The sequence below is a fragment of the Dromiciops gliroides genome, chromosome 3 (assembly GCF_019393635.1).
Source record: "Dromiciops gliroides isolate mDroGli1 chromosome 3, mDroGli1.pri, whole genome shotgun sequence".
Lineage (NCBI taxonomy): Eukaryota > Metazoa > Chordata > Mammalia > Microbiotheria > Microbiotheriidae > Dromiciops > Dromiciops gliroides.
In genome coordinates, this window is record NC_057863.1 from 450,021,609 (window position 1) to 450,037,422 (window position 15,814).

Sequence of the window (15,814 nt, forward strand, 5' to 3'; positions counted from 1 at the left end):
TATGTTTGTGTTTTTGGAAGATTGTTGTGTTTTTAGTACTGGGTCGGGTGAAAGGAGCTTTCCTCTCTAATCAATCTCAAATTTTCACTTGTTTGCTTATGTAGTTTGGTAGCTGTGTTATTGATCACATTCTAAAGAGCAGAGCTGAATCGAGGAGGTAATTCTGCATTTCAGAAAGAAATGTTTTATTATTTCCCCCCAAACCCTTTTAAACTTGTCAACCTTAACAAGGAACCCAAAAGACCAGGTAAACTAGTTGCTCACTATTGTGGGTAAACAATCATGCCCAAATACCCTGTGGGTGTGTTGTAGAAAATGGAGTCAGAAGGTATCTTGGCTGCAAACCACCCATTCTGACCACCACCTCCCAGGCCCAAAATGCCCACATTTTTTTCCAACCAAATTTCCAACCAAAGATAAAACTGAGGTCTAAGAAGATTTTTTTTTTTTAGAAATAGTAATAACTTTAATTGCCTGTAGCTTTGGGGAGAACTAAAGCACCACACCTGACCTGCATATGGTTAACATAATAACTTCTTATATAAAATATCAGGATTGTTTGATTTATTTTTTCTTTTTGATCTGGACCTGTGATTTCATTGGTGTTGAGAAATCCCATTGAGGAAACACCCTTTACCAAAGCCGACTGGCAGCTGGTCTGCAATTCACACTTTTAGAGAGTTGTCTGGGCCACTGAGAAATTAACTGATTTGTCCAGGGTTATATTTATCTAGAGTACATGTCTGAGGGAGGATTTGAATGCTGGTCTTCCAAGGCCAGCAATCCACCCATTATGCCATGCTGCTTCTCTTTAATAAGTTACTGTTGGAAGTTATAAGTATCTCCCATAAATTTGACTCCAATGTTCAATTCTTTGCCAAAAATCAAGCACTAAAAAGAGGTGCAGATTTTCCTTGGCTCAAATTTCTTTATCTGGGGAAGAATATTAGATATCCCCCATCTCTTTTTTCCTACCTTTCTTCTTGTGGAAATTTTCACATGTTAGGATCATAGATTTAGAGTTCAGAAGCAATTTAGGGACCACTGAGTCTAACCCCCCCCTTTTTTTTTTTAGTGAGGCAGTTGGGGTTAAGTGACTTGCCCAGGGTCACCTAGCTAGTAAGTGTTAAGTGTCTGAGGTCAAATTTGAACTCAGGTACTCCTGACTCCAGGGCCAGTGCTCTATCCACTGCGCCACCTAGCTGCCCCTCAAACCCCTTATTTTATAGATAAGGAAACTGATGTATAGAGAAGTTAAGCAACTTGTCCAACGTCAACCAATAACTGAAGTAGAATTTGAATCCAGGTCTTTTTTAGCTGCCAAATCTTGTACCTTATTCATTATACCTCTCAAGGACAAAGGGAGAAGTAGGTTTTGATTAAGAGACTTATTTTATATTTGAACAATTAGGGCAAAATGCTATTATGTGCATTAGCAAATACGTCATCTTTTATTACAATATGAGTTTGCTTTTTGTTCTTTTTGGTGCTGTCAAGATGCAGAATAGTCTAATTGCTCCTTTTGTTTTTATAACCATTATTAAAATGAACATTTAGGAAGTGCTTATTGGGCATATGCTCAGTTTTATTACATTTATTTTTAGTTGGCTCTAAAGAAAGCAAATGAGACAAAGTAGTCTCCTTTTAAAAAAATGTAGCACTAAGTCATTAGGTATTCATAGGATGTACTGGCATAAGGAGCCCATATTGCTAAGTACTTTACCTGCCTTGTCAGCATGATGTCTGCTTATATACTACATGGGTATATCAAATTCCTCACTGCATTACAAAATTGATTTCAGGGCTGTAACATTCTTAAAATTGGGTATTAAGTAGTTGTAAAAGTCCCTTGCAGTGGCATATGCCAGACACCCATCGAAGACTTCAGGAGAAATTTGGTTTGCTGTAATCTATGGTTATACAGTGAAAAACTGCATGTAGAGACAACATTCCGATGGTATATCTTCCGTAGCATTTTCCTCCCAAATGAACATTTCGTTTTTACTTGCCTTAGTTAATATATCCACATAAGTTACCTTTTAGGTCTAAATGACTTTGAGAAATTTCACAAGAAGCATGTGATCATGTGTTTCCATTTTTAGCACATCCTGTTTCAGAGAGCACATCCCCCCCCACCCTTGCCAGTCTCTTCACTCATCCAGCTGTTATTTGCATATGGATCCTGAGGGGTTTATACTTTTCAATCTTTCCTAAAGTATCTGCCTTTCTAGGTCAGTGGGGGAATGATTAAGTCCTCTGCTAAGCCCAATGCTTTGAATTGGAAGAACAAAAAGCAAGGGGGCAACGTCCATCTTCTGCATCTTTTCACAGCTGCTATACACAATTATTTCTGAAACATTAGATTCTCAGTTCTTTGGCAATGCAGGATTGTCTTTTTGGAATGTAATGCAGGTTCCTATTTTGTACCACATTTTCCTATTATACTTTGGTGAGTGGTCAATTAGACTGAAGGCAGGATGAAGGTGGTAGCAATGGAAACACACTTTCATAACTGCACTGAAGGTGCAGAGAATACAAAATTCTGAATAAACCAAAAATCATTCGCATTTGGGTTTGGCATTCATTGTGTTAGTATATGCTGTGAACCTTGTGCAATATAATGGTGTACAGAATTGCCTTCTAAGCATCTGACTGAGTCAAGGCATTGCTATTGAGGGATTTTTTTTAAATCCTGGAGTGGATATAATCATAGAAACCACTAATCATATGAAAAAGGAAGTTGATCTAAGTTAAAGTATAAAAAATGATGAGGATAACCCAAGTAGATTTATAAACCACAATGACAGATGAAGAGATCTCTGAAGATAGAGATGGGAAATGGTCAATGGGCTTCTGGTAGCCACTGGGAAAAGTTAAAATGAGAATTTATTGTATTATGCTAACAAATTGACCTAAACTTTTATTTGCAATTAATAGATGCTGCTGTAGCATACCTAATTAAAAATTACAAGCTAATACACGACCACATTCATGCTGTATGCTTGCACCTCAGAACAATAGAATGGAAAGATTGAAAGGAAAGAAGGTGGGACATGAGCTTTATTTGGGATTATTCTCTCCTTAGGAAACATAGGGTAAGGAGTGACCCTCAGCAATAAACATTACTAAACACCCAATACAGTTTCTTTAGGTTTTGGTACAGATTTTAATGACAGCAGATGCCTGAATTGAGAAGCACATTTCTATCACTCACAACAGAGAGGGGGATTAACTACCGAGAACAGGCTTGTATTGGTGAAAGAGTCAGGGCACCTCTTGGTCTGGGATTGTTTGTGAGCTCTCCTGAAGAACTCTTAGAGAGTAACTGTTATTGTACTAAGAGTCTTAACTCTAGGGAAACCATGTACCTATTGAGAGGATATGATTTTTTTGTGGAATTTCTACCTTTAGAATGGAGAGTAGGAGCTGACTTACCCAGAGACTTATCGTCTACGGAGGCAGCCATATGCCTTGTGGAGAGATGGTGTCCCCCAGAAAACATGATAGAAAGAATATTGTTGATGAATTCTCTCTCTAGTTCCCTGCCAATAGTCAACTTATTGTTTGATTGCTAGTGTCATTTTAAAACAAATCTGCCTTTCTAATTATGCTTTTGTTAGTCTGGTATTAAAATTGGTTTATTGAACACATATTGGCTAAAAGGGGACAAAAATGGCCCCAGATGAACTAGGCCTGCCCAGAATTAAAAATTCATCATGGGAAATTTACACTATTTGGGGGGAGAGGAGGAGTGCATTGGGATGGGAGAGGTGTAGTTGGGGGTGGAAGGAAGGAGATAGAGAAAGCAATTTGGAGATACTGGGAAAAATTGAATAATCAATTTTATTGTGATTGAAGTAGAATATTTTTCTCTGGTACTTTCAGGTAGTTAAAAGTATCCAAGAACTGAATTAGTACTTTTATTTTAAAATTATATATCTATAATTGTGCTATGGTATGGGGACAGATAACAAAATAATCTGAAAATAGCAAATTCCTTGGTCTTTTCCATGAAAAAAAATTATGTTCAGTTTAGTTTTAACTTTAAAATTAACACTACATTATATATTATTATAGGTAGAAGTCTGTTTATACCAGGCATGGTCATTTTTTGCTCAGTATCCCTTAAGGACACAAATCCAACCTGGAAGACAACCCTAAACACTCCTGACTCATTGATCTTTATCATCATTTTGCTCAGACATGCAGGTTGAAGGAGGATCAATTGAGCTGGGGAGCAGGGAGTATTCTGATCCCATTGTATCTGGCTAAAGGTTCATCCAATTCTCCTGAACCGAGACAAAGTCAAGGGTAAAGTCCAAAGATTTCTGAAAGTTTTATGATGTTCCAACACAATTCAGGAGACTGAAGTGAATGGGTAAATATACCAACAAAATGTCTAATATTTAAAACATAAAAACACATCCAAGTGGAAAGTCTTATAGAACTACCATAAATCTACTTTTTATCCCATTTAATAATACGAACATTTTACAAAATGTTAAGCAAAATGTTAATAGACAATTAAAGGTTATGCAGGGGCAGCTAGATGGCGCAGTGGATAGAGCACCGGCCCTGCATTCAGGAGTACCTGAGTTCAAATCCGGCCTCAGACACTTAACACTTACTAGCTGTGTGACCCTGGGCAAGTCACTTAACCCCAATTGCCCCGCAATAAATAAATAAATAAATAAAGGTTATGCCAACAATATATTGGGTGGACCCACTGATAAAATAATGCCTTTCTGAAATGAGCCAGTACAAATATACCCCTAAGTGATTATATTTTATTTTAGATTATGATTATAAAAATGGAAATAATTCTCCTGCTTAAATAATTTATACAGTAGCACAAATCTTTTATGGTCATTATATATGTACATGTACATATATAGTTTCCTTTAGGCTATGTTAATTAAGATATACATAATAATTTCTAAACCACTGACCTTAACAATCTCAAGAACACTAGTTTCTTCCAGCAGATTTCAGGCCTCTGAAACCATGTTTTCAATCCGTAGTTATGTCCTTCATTTTTCCTTAAAAAGGAAGGAAAGACATTTCAAAAAGGGGGCATAAAGCTACTTTTCAAAGAGAGAGCTGAATATGGATTTTTAAAATATTATAGTATAAGCATTATATGAATGGCATGTCCTCAAGCAAGCGCCTAAATTACATAAATGGCACAAATATAAATATGACACACAGAAAAATCATTTAGAAGCATGGGGCATAAATCTGTTATGCAAAAAAGGTAAACAATTTTTTTCAATGGGTTACATATAGATTCAAACCAAGTCTATGAGACTAAGAAAAACTCTTCATAGAATGGCTCAATGGTTGTATAAGCATTTGTTTTGTTCATCAGGTATGGAGATTTTTAAGAAAATATTTAGACCAACAAATGCTTCAGATGTCTTCAAAAATTGTACAACCCTTGGAAATTCAAGTAAAGTATAATAACTGGATAGTTCATGAAAAGGAAAGTAAACAAAAGCTTTCTTTCCCTTGAAATATTTAAAAGATTTACAAATGAATTATTTGAATAATCCAGATCTTATTTTATCAGGAATATACAGAAATATGCCTAAACAAAAAAAAATAATAATGTGCAGCTAGATGAGCAGCACCTTAAAAGGGCTTAGCAAACCCTTACACCAGAGGTGCTAATCCTCCCTGAATATTCCATACACCCCAAAAATAGAACATACGAGTTACTTAAATGGAATTAAGAAACAGCCTCAATCTTGACTGATATGTTTTCAGCAGAACTTAAATAGTACATTCAAAAAGTCTCTGACTTGACTATTCTCAACCATACAATGATCCAAGACAATCCTAAAGGACAATTGATGAAATATACTATCTACCTCCAAAGAAAGAACTGATATTGATGGAACAGACTGAAGAATACTATTTTTATTTTTTTCTTTTAACAGTTTTCTTGTACAAAAATGACAAATATGGTAATGTTTTACATAATTGTATGTGTATAACCCATATCTGATTGCTTGCCACCTTAAGGAGGGGAAGGAGGGAAGGAAGGATAAAAATTGGAACCCAAAACTATAAATAAAAATGTTTATTACATTTTTTTTAAGTCTCTAATAGCTTTTGTCCTAAAACCCTAAATGGAATAGGGTCCTCATATCCTGGTGATTAAGGAAAATCAGTAAAGCAGGAAGAGGTATGGGCCAAGTTGTAATCACAAACAGTAAACTATAGGCTGTGCTCAGTCAACTAAAAGATAACCAGGAAACTGAGTCCAAGAGGCAAGAGAGTTTGCAGCAGTTCAGAATCTGGGACCCACAGAGTTGTTTTTTAGATAGGCACACTATGAGGGGGATAAATAAGCATTAGTGATATGATTGTGTTTTTATACAACATTATTGCATATTGGCCATTCTCTCTGCCTTCTAATGTTGGGTTGGTAATGACCTGGCACAAAATCCAATTCAAGAACTGAAGCTGGAGAAATGAATAAATCAAAGGAACTATTGACCAGTATCAAAAATTAATGTAGATCTAACGATCCCTAAAAAAGGGACAAGTAACTCTATCACAACTGTAAACAGAGACTTAAATGAAACATGAGATGTTCCATAATGAGTATAAGCATACCTGGAAGAAATAAAGCAAGAAATTTGAAAATTATTATAAAATCATTTCCTCTTGGTTTCCAGGAGTCAATTGTTTTTTATATAAAATACCTTAAATTTTCTTCTATTTTTCTAATCTTTTGATTTTGTTCTAATATTGCTCACTGGAACCATGGATTTCTATTTCAGGGAGTCTATTTCTTGGGTAAAGTTTACCAGTTTTTCTCAAAAGCTATTAATTATCCTTCTAATTCTTTCCTCCAGAGGTTTTACTTAATTTTAAAATTTCTTGTTCTATTTCTTCCAGGTATGCTTATACTCATTATGGAAAATCCCTATTTTCTTTTGAGTCTCTGCTTACAGCTATTATTGAGTAACATGTTCATTCTTTTTAGGGATCTCTAGATCTACATTAAATTTGTATACTGGTTGGTAGTTCCTCTGATATACTCATCTTCCCAGCTTCAGTTAATTTGTACCATGGATAGATTCCTCTGATCATATGGATATCTAATCACAAGGGGTTATTATATATACTGTCTCTGCTTAGTCATTTGATTTTTTTTATATGAGTATTACTCCTATTTCATACTTCTTACTCTGCAGTATCTGACTTAGTGGCTATACGCTAACAATTTCCCCCCTTCCTCTTCATTGTCAAATTAAACCTATCTTAATCAACCAGTAAATGAGTTAACACATTTATAAAGCTCCTACTATAAGCTAATGACTGTGTTAAGGGTCAGGGATACAAAGAAAGGCAAAAAAAAAACAGTTCCTGCTTTCAAGGAGCTTAGAGTCAAATGGTAGGAGGCAACATGCAAAAATGCTATACAAATAAGATATATACAGGATCAGTTGGAGAAAATCCTAGAAGGAAAGGACTAGCTTTGGGGTGGGGGGGAGTCAAAAAAGGCTTCTTGTAGAAAGTGGGATTTTGGCTGGGACTTAAAGTTATTGATTTGCAAGTTTCTAGACAAATGTATTCTTCCATGCCTTGTTATGGACTCTATCCCTGGCCAAGAAGACCCCATCATTTCTGTATGTTGATCCCTGGTCCAGATATTCTAACACCATCTTCTGACACCACCTCAATCAACTCTTCCCTTTCCAAGTACATTTTTCTGTTCTGAAGCCTCTATCTTAAATCACCAGTACTGATTATATAACAAATAAACCTGGTCTTTGGTTTCTTGCCCAGAATTTCACAATTCTTGGAGGTGCTTTCTAGGTTTGCCCTGGCATCATTTATTCTCACATAAATTGCTAGAAGTGTATATTGTTCTTAAAGTTTGACAAGCTTTAGAAAGCTCACTGTCACAACTGAGATCCATAGATATATGTCATGGGAAGGCAGCAGTACTTCTGATTGTTCATGTCAAGTTGACATACTTCCTTGATCTGCCCAATGCCTTTGTATCCTTTCACCTGGGAGTTGCAAAACATCACCATGTTTGTTTGTTTTTTCCTGTGAACTGTATTAGATGATCTCTCTCCTGTAAGTACTGGTAAATCCTTTTGATCATTCTATGGTTTGGGGGAAGTAGTCTCCTCCTTAAAAAGTCTTGCATCCAGGGGACATTTGGTGGCACAGTGGATAAAGCACCAGCCCTAGATTCAGAAGGATCTGAGTTCAAATCTGACCTCAGACACTTGACACTTACTAGCTGTGTGACCCTGGGCAAGTCACTTAACTCTCAATGTGCCAGAAAAAAAGTCTTGCATCCTCCAAACACCATATAAAAAACCTTCAACCAATTTCTAATTTCTCTAATGCTTCAATGCCCCCTTTTTCTTTTCTTTCTCTGAATCACAATCATCCTGTTATCTTGCATCTTGTCTTTTTGTTGCACCATGATCTTCACCCCTACCCACATTTTAAATTGCATATGGATAAAGCTATTTCCATATGCAGAAATATATAAATTAGATTACTTCCAGAATATTCATGGTAACAGCAACAATAACACTATTTGCATTAAATAACACAAAATTTTAAATCTGGAAACAACCTTAGAGATTGTCTTGCCTAGTGTCCTGATTTTATAAGTCAGGTAACTGAAGAAAAAGTGTTTAAATGACATCAAAGGTCAGCACAGCATAATGGATAGAGAGTTGGCCTTCTTGAGTCTGATAAAAACGAAGTTTAAGTCCTGCTTCTGACATATATTGGCTATGTAATCCTAGGCAAGACACAAATCTCTCAGTGTTCTAGGCAGCAAAGAATTGAAGATAAATTATAGAAAAGACTCCTCCAGGAGTCTTCTATATCAAAGGTGTCAAACATGGTCTACAGACTTCTCTTAAGTCTATCCAGATCCAGATTAAAATGTAATTGAGGGGGGGGGGCAGCTAGATGACACAGTGGATAAAGCACCAGCTCTAGATTCAGGCGGACCTGAGTTCAAATCCAGCCTCAGACACTTGACACTTACTAGCTGTGTGACCCTGGGCAAGTCACTTAACCCTCATTGCCCCCCCAAAAAAAGTATAATTGGGAAATACTTAACAAAATGAATAAAAATAAGACATATAATGTAAATATGTGGTTTTCTAAGTCAATCAATGCTGGCAGGGATCTTTATGTATGGTTTAGTGGCCCTGTTTCCATTTGAGTTTGGTACCAGTGCTCTCTGTCAAGGAAATAACAGACTCATACCAGGTCAAAAGTCACATATCAGAGCCAAGACCAAAAGATTAGAATCCAGGTTATGACTCTTAATCCCATGCTATTTCTGCTATACTATTACCTCTCTTAGTGACTTAAAAAACAACTGAATCCATTTCTGGAATTAGTAGATAGCAAATATGATTGTTTTTCACAGAATCCCCAAATCACAATCTTAGATTTGAAAGGACCTCAAGCCAGTGGTATCTATCTTGGCATAATTTCTATCAAACTCACTATCTACTGAGGCTTCCAATCAATTTTACTATAAGTCTAACTCATAGGAAGTTTCTTTTATTTGGTTGAGCCCAAGTTTGTTTTTCAGTAACTGCAACTCATTACTCCTTGCTCTGGAACTAGGCATAATAAGTCTAACTTCTCTAACATAGGTGAACCCTTCAAGAACTAGATTCAATTATCATGCCCTCCTAAGGTCTTATCTTATCTAAATATCCCATTTCTTCACCCAACACAACCTGGTCTTTGAAGTACTTCAAATACATATTCTTCTGTCTGTCAAAATCTTTGTCAAAATGTGGTACCCAGAACTGAACACCACACTCTAGTTGCTGTCTCACCAGGGAGGTGTACATACATCACAACTATTACTTTCCATGTTCTGGGCAGATGCCTATCTTAACATAGAAACCTACATTCATATTTTTTGGTTGTCATGTTGTACTGTTGATTCATATTAAGCTCTTTTTCAGACAAATTACTCTCTAGCTGCACCTTCCAGTTGTAGGATTTTACATTTTTCTCCATTGAATTCCATCTTATTAGATTCATTTTAACAAATTGTGATATTTTTGGATTCTAGGTCCATTACCCAGTGCTTTAGCTATCCCTTTCCATCTTTGTGCCACCTATAGATTTTATAATCACACCATTTATGACTTTATCCAAGTCAGTTCTGGTATTACTGGTGCAGAATCCACTACTGATGATAATTTTCTCCTGGGATTGAATGTGTGTCCTCAGTAAGATGTGAAATTCCCTTGACTGAGTTTAACTCCTTAATAGATAAGTTCCTTTACTTTCTCTGCTCCATTGACACTACATTAAGGATGATTTCCACAACCAGTTTGTACAATTGGGTCAAATCTTTGGGGCATGGCCATGGTCTTTGGAGAGAGAGTGAGAGAGACAGAGAGAGACAGAGATAGAGGTAGACAGAGACAGAAAGACAGAGACAGAGAGACCTAGAAGAAAGAGAGATTGACAGAGACAGAGACAGAGACAGACAGAGAGAGAGAGAGATGATCTGACACAAAGGAGAACAAAAACTGGAAGGTCAGGCAGAGAGAAAAGATGTCAGGCACAAGGACTGGTGTTCTTGGAAGGAAATCTGCACAGACAGGTAACCCCTCCAGGGACCATTTACATAAAAGAACCATCTGCTCTAGGAGATCAAATATATTAGAAAAGTATCCAGGGATGGCAGTGGAGGAGCAGTGAGGAGTTCCTGGGTTAAGCTAGAAATGACAAGAAAGTGAGCCAGCAGCAGTGGTAAAATGACAAAAGAATTTCTGGAACCAGTGGGGGAGTTCTGGACCAAACCCTTGAACCCACTAAGCATGTCCTAAATCAGCTAGAACAGCAAGGGAAAGAACAATGTTGGGGAAGACCAAATCTGAATCTTGCCCTTCACTGGTCAGGTCCATTTAAAGGACTATGAAGGTACAGGGGAGAGATAACATTCTTTTGCTTGAGAGATGGAGCATTGAACACCATGATAAGTGCCAAAAGTGAAGTGGTTGTACAGATCCCTGAAGTTGAAGTTCTGACTTTAGATCAGAGGTTCTTAAACTGTGGTCTACAGATACCTTGGAGTCCATGAATAGATTTCAGGATAGGAAAAAATATGTCTTTATTTTTGGTTTTTGATTTTTTTGTTTTTTTGCAGGGCAATGGGGGTTAAGTAACTTGCCCAGGGTCACATAGCTAGTAAGTGTCAAGTGTTTGAGGCTGGATTTGAACTCAGGTACTCCTGAATCCAGGGCTGGTGCTTTATCTACTATACCACCTAGCTGCCTCCATAAATCTTTATTTTCAATAATCAATAACTGAAATTTAGAATTAAATTATTTAAAAATATTACACTGAGAAGAGGGTTCATAGATTCACCAGAGTGCCAAAGGGACTATCTCACACACACACACACACACACACACACACACACACACACACACACACACGCACACACACATGCACACACACAAACAGAGGTGTGCAGGGTGTGATAAGAACTCCTCCTCTAGAGTCAAGTTAAGGCAAATGAAGAAACATTAATTAGGCACCTATCAAGGGCCAGGAACTGTGCTGAACTTTGAGGATACAAAAAAGGCAACACCCTCCCAAACAAACAAACAAAACAACTCTCCTTACTCTCCAGGAGCTCACAGCTCACAATCTAGTGGAGGAGACACTGCAAACAAGTATAAAAAAAAGCTATACACAGGTTAAATTGAGAGTAGTCTCAGGAGGAAAGCACTGAGATTAAGGAGGACTGGAAGGCTCCTTATAGAAGGCAGAACTTTAGTTGAGACTTGGAAGAAGCCAAGGCAACTTCATATTATTGTCCTGTGTGTACAGTCCACAAACCAGTATAGTGTTAGGAAGGACTCCATGAGCCTGGGAACAGCTGGAGCTCACGAGAGTTGAGTCCATTGCATTTTTTTTTAATCAGGATTAATGAAGTCTCTCCTATATTAGAGGGCACTCTATTGGCTGGGAGCTGAGGGCCCTTTACCGTAAATGTAGCCAGTAGTCAAATTTTGATATTACTAGGGGAAGGAAGCCCTGGGTGAATTCATGCAAAGCAGCTAATTCTCTTTTACTACTTTTTCCCTTATCTTCGGTTTTACGTCTTGATTAACCCTTTTAGTCTGCTCTGCTAAAGAGAAAAACAGAAATAAAGTAAAAAACTCCAACTTTTCTACCCTGTTTGTTCATATCCTATCTCCCCCAATCAGCGAATCTATCCTTTCTTCAATCATTTTTCCTCCAACATAATTTTAAGTCCCCTTTTTAGTCTGTAGCATCCTTTTCCAGGGATGATTCATTCAGAACTTTAGCATTCTAGAAGATATTCTTTTTTTTTTTTTTTTAGCGAGGCAATTGGGGTTAAGTGACTTGCCCAGGGTCACACAGCTAGTAAGTGTTAAGTCTCTGAGACTGGATTTGAACTCAGGTACTCCTGACTCCAGAGTCAGTGCTCTATCCACTGCGCCACCTAGCTGCCCCACTAGAAGATATTCTAATCAAATCTTACCCCTCTTGTATTAATCCATAGTTACCTGCTTTTGCTTCAATTTTCTTACATATCACAGTTGGTCACAAAGTTAGTATTTGCCAGCAGCAGGACTCAAATTCAGGTCTTCCCGGATCCAAGGCCATCTCTCTATCCAGCATGCCATGCTTCTCCTCATTAATAACATCCCTGGGAGCTAAGTAATATGAACAGTCCCTATATCTATTTATATTATCTACTTCCCAAGGTTGTTGTGAGGAATGTGCTTGGTAAACCACAAAGAGCTGGGCAAATGTGAGTTATAGTAATTATTTTTTATCATTTCTGGAGCTTATCTAATCATTCTTATTATGTTTTTTCCTTGTGATAATTATGAATTACAATTGGAAATATAATTGCAATAAGAAAGATATTGCATCCAGGTTTGATCAGGTAGGTAGCTTCATGCAAACCAGGCAGTACTAAAAATTTTTTCTCTATTGATATAAACCCTTATTCTGAGAAAGAAATAGTACTAGGTAAAAATATTTTCAACTAAATATAATCATCGGGATCTCACTATAATGCCATCCTTGGACTCCTTGTTGTTTATTTTAAATGAAATTCCTCTTATAGCAAGGTCTTTTTGTCCTTCAGTAAGCAAATTCCTTGGAGTATTGTTGAAGTCAGAATACTGCTGTTTTAGAGAGGAGTGTTCCTGAGAATTTGGTACATTAAGAGCCCAGCATTTTCTAATTAATTGGTACAGTTCTAGGCAATGAGAATAAGCATGATCACTGGGACCTTCTGACGTGGACAGGAAGAGAGAAGCAAAGGACAAGCATTGACAATGAAACTGAAAATGTACTAATATTACATTTGAATAAGTAAATATATATCAATGGGGAATGTATATTGTGAAGATGAGTCACATGGAGATGACCTCTTCTCTCAATTACTCAGTAAAGGTTTCATGAAGGATGTGAACTTCCAGAATTGGATTCTGTACAGTGGAGTAGATGGGTCAGGAGGTAGAAGGCAGGAGGAAGCTCCAGCTTGGTAAATTATAGCTGAAATGAAGATGAGTAGGTGAGAGTGGGATGGCTAGACAAAAGCCTTATTTAGCAAACTACTCTGAAAGTAATGGCTGAGTAAGACATAAAGAAGGGAGAGATGAAACAAATGCAGCGGGACTTTAGAGCAGAATGGGATGGAAGTAACAATTATTTTTAAAATAGTATTGGATTTTTTACAATTACATGTAAAGACAATTTTTAACATTCACTTTTTATAAAATTTTGAGTTCCAAATTTTCTCCCCCTCCCTTTCTTCCCTTCCCCCTCTCTAAGAAGACAAACAATTTGACATAGGTTATATGTGTACTACCAGGTAAAATATATTGGAAGCTACTTTTAAAATGGCCTTAAAGTGAGGTACAGAAAATACTACATCCACAGTGTTATGTCATTCAGGGAAAGTCTAAGGCTTTCTTAAGAAATATACTCATTTTTTACCTTATTTAAGAAGAGGACAAATGTTATTTTTTGGTCTTTTGCATTTTGGTTCAAAATTAATTTTTAAAAATGTAAAAGAAGAGGATGTCCTCTGTTAATTTGTTTGAAGTCCATTACAGAACATTGGAAGGATGTTCTTGCTTTTCTAGCTTTATTATATTTATTCCCCTTCACATACTCTTTGTTCTAGCCAAGCTGGCTTTCTTGTAGCTCCTTATAGGTGGCATTCTATCCTCCATCTCCATGCCTGGAATGGGCTCCTTTCTTACCTTGGCCTCTTAGAATTCCTAGCTTTCTTCAAAGCTTGGCTCAAGTGCTATTTCTTCTATAGAGCCTTGCATGATTTCTCCCCCTTGCCCCCATCTCCTCAGCTTCTACTCCTCTTCCAAATCAATTTGCATCATTTATGACCAAACAAGAGGTAGAGAGTATTATGAAATGCAAAATGGATGATTTTTGATCACATTAAATTTAAAAGGTTTTTGTACAAACAGAAGCAATGTAGCCAAAATTAGAAAGAAAGCAGACAGCTGGGAAAAAATTTTTACAGTCAGTGTTTCTGATAAAGGCCTCATTTCTAAAACATATAAGGAACTAAATCAAATTTATTAGAATGGGGGACAGCTAGGTGGCACAGTGGATAAAGCACTGGCCCTGGATTCAGGAGGACCTGAGTTCAAATCTGGCCTTAGACCCTTGATACTTACTAGCTATGTGACCCTGGGCAAGTCTCTTAACCCCAATTGTCTCACAAACAAAAAAATTTATTAGAATGCAAATCAATCCCCAATTGAGAAATGGTCAAAGGATATGAATAGGTAGTTTTCATAGAAAGGAATCAAAGCTATCTATTGCCATATGAAAAATGTTCTAAATTACCATTTATTAGAGAAATCCAAATTAAAACAACTCTGAAGTACCACCTCACACCTATAAGATTGTCTAATATGACAAAAAGGGAAAATAAGAAATGTTGGAGAAGCTGTGAAAAATTGGAACATTAGGATTCCTCTCAAGGGAACAAGCATCTTGGGGGCAGCTAGGTGGCACAGTGGATAAAGCACTGGCCCTGGATTCAGAAGGACATGAGTTCAAATCCAGTCTCAGACACTTGACATTTACTAGCTGTGTGACCCTGAGCAAGTCACTTAACCCTCATTGCCCTGCCCCCCCCCCAATATGGAACACTAATGCATTGTTGATGGAGTTGTGAACTGATTCAACCATTCTGGAGAGCAATTTGGAAATATGCCCAAAGGGCTTTGGGACTGTACATATTCTTTGACCCAGTAATACCACTACTAGGTCTGTATCCCAAAGAGATCATAGAAAAGGGAAAAGGCCCCACATGTATAAAAACATTCGTAGAAGCTCTCTTTGTGGTGGCAAACAATTGGAAATCGAGGGAATGCCCATCAACTGGGGAATGGCTGAACAAGTTGTGATATATGAATGTAATGGAATATTATTGTGCTAAAAGAATGATGAGCGAGCAGATTTCAGAAAAACCTGGAAAGACTTAAATGGACTGATGCTGAGTGAAGTGAGCAGAACCAGGAGAACATTGTACACAGTAACAGCAACATTGTGTGATGATGAACTGGAATAGACTTAGCTCTTCTCAGCACTGCAATGATCCAAAACATTTTCAAAGAATTCATGATGGAAAATGTTCTCCACATCCAGAAAAAAAGAACTGTGCATTCTGAATGCAGATTGAATGATACTGTTTCTACTTTTTTTCCCCTTATGCTCTGATTCTTCTTTCACAACATGACTAATGCAGAAATATGTTTAATGT

At 37.1% G+C, this 15,814-nt stretch overlaps 1 protein-coding gene across 3 annotated transcripts in view; it reads right to left on the bottom strand.

Moving 5' to 3' along the window:
* CSRNP3 (cysteine and serine rich nuclear protein 3) overlaps positions 1-15,814 on the bottom strand; it is a 257,377-nt gene that overhangs the window by 196,892 nt on the left and 44,671 nt on the right. The window contains exon 2 of one of the 3 annotated variants that reach the window (XM_043997961.1): positions 4,950-5,039. The exons of the other annotated variants lie outside the window; for them this stretch is intronic. The gene's annotated coding sequence lies outside the window, so the exon portion shown is untranslated. The remainder of the gene's footprint in view (positions 1-4,949; positions 5,040-15,814) is intronic. 3 annotated transcript variants of the gene reach the window in all.